Source organism: Poecilia reticulata, linkage group LG20, assembly GCF_000633615.1.
Source record: "Poecilia reticulata strain Guanapo linkage group LG20, Guppy_female_1.0+MT, whole genome shotgun sequence".
Lineage (NCBI taxonomy): Eukaryota > Metazoa > Chordata > Actinopteri > Cyprinodontiformes > Poeciliidae > Poecilia > Poecilia reticulata.
Window position 1 is genome coordinate 19,008,149 of NC_024350.1, and position 1,755 is coordinate 19,009,903.

The 1,755-nt window shown below is 38.6% G+C and overlaps 1 non-coding gene across 1 annotated transcript; it reads right to left on the reverse strand.

Moving 5' to 3' along the window:
• Positions 1-567: 567 nt before the first annotated feature.
• Positions 568-639, reverse strand: trnat-cgu (transfer RNA threonine (anticodon CGU)). The gene has a single exon. It is a non-coding gene; the product is annotated as a tRNA-Thr (tRNA).
• Positions 640-1,755: the final 1,116 nt, after the last annotated feature.

Genomic DNA, 1,755 nt, shown 5'->3' on the forward strand with positions numbered 1-1,755 from the left:
TCCAGAGCAAACTGTGAGAAGGTTTTGTGTTTATTGTGGAAGATTAAAAATGGAACGATGCTTAAACAAATAATAACTTTGAAATTTACCGTACCAGCAGATTAACTGCAACAAGTATGGATAGAAAAATGTTTTAAACAGTTAGAAAAAATAAGGAAAAATTGTCCAATCCTCTCAACATGGATATAAATCACATTAAAAACCAGAATTAGGAGAACTGGCTGAATTTATTGTGGATTTTCTCCAACCTAAAGAAAACCTAAAATTAAGTTTACCTGCACAGAACATTTCAGCAACAAGGCAGTTCAAAGGGCTTTAATCAGGAAAAATATAATATTTGCTATGAAACAAGACATATGAAACATCATCATCAAAATTCAGAAAGGCTCCGTTGTAAATGAATCAGTTTTCCCACTGAGCCACAGTTGTTCCACTAAAATCCTAACCTCTATCTAACCTTTGACCTCACCTCAACGAGCTGCTGGCATCAGGTTGCTCTTCTGTTGGTTATTAACGTTCAGGAGAAAAGTTTCCTCAACCAGACGGAGAAACTAAAGCTGCTGTTCCAGGTATGGATGGGGATCGAACCCACGATCTTTGGTTTACGAGACCAGCGCCTTACCGCTTGGCCACCATACCCTGACGAACCACAGCGCACTGCTGACGGATAAATGAATCAGGTTCAAAAACAGATTCAGAAAATGTTGAACTCTTAAGGAAAAAATGCATAAAAATCATGTAAAATTTGCATTTTGTCACTAAAAATTTAAGACTTTTAATACTTTGAGTCAGAATGTTGAGATGAAAACAAATTTTATTTTAAATTTTTGTTCAGAGGAATCACTCTGACATATTCAGAGCTTTTAAACGCAGTTTACTGTAAAACTTTTTATCTAACAGAAAGTTGCTCTTAGCTGAAGTTTTTGAAAAAATTAAAACCTGCACTTGCATTTAGCCCCCATTAGTGAACACGGTGCTTCTGAAAACAAAAATTATACAGTTTAACGTCACATTCTCATTTTGATTCATGTCTGGACTTTGACTAGGCCATTCTCTCATGTCAATATGCTGGAACATAAAGCATCCTGCTGGAGATGATGAACATTTTAGGGGTTTTTAGAAGTAGAAATGATCCTCTAGACATTTTTCCAGGATTTATCTTCCAGGATTTTCCAGGATTTTTCTTCCAGGATTTATCTCCATCTTCCCATCACTTCTAACCACCGTCCCTGTTGCGTCGTTGCAGCTGTCTTAAACTGTTTCCATTTGTAATTAGTCTTTAAAAGTTGGGATGTTGTTTTCTGATCTTCTCCTCAACTTCCTCCCTGACCTGGCTGCTCTTTTTCTTGATGTTCAAGACCTAACAAACCCCTGAAGCCATCTGAATTTATGCATCACAACATTAAATGATGCACTATGGTGATTTTAAAATGAATCTGGATGGAATGGATTTTATTTTGGTGTATCAGAGTAAATGGGGCTGAAAATAAAAATGATAAATCCTGTATTTTCCAGTTATGTCCCAGTTTGCTGTCCGTTGTGTTTCTAAGCTGCTTCTGTTGCGTCGCAGGGCAGCGCAGCGTGGCGGAGAAGCCGTCCTACTGGTGGATCCTGGGTGTGGTGGCTGCTGGTCTGGTTCTGGTTCTGGCAGGATTACTCGCCTTCCTGAAGCTCAAAGGTGAGGCGGCAAATTAACTGAAAACACCAGAATATTCAGCCAGCTGCACCGTTTTGAGGAGAAACCAGTTTTGGTCT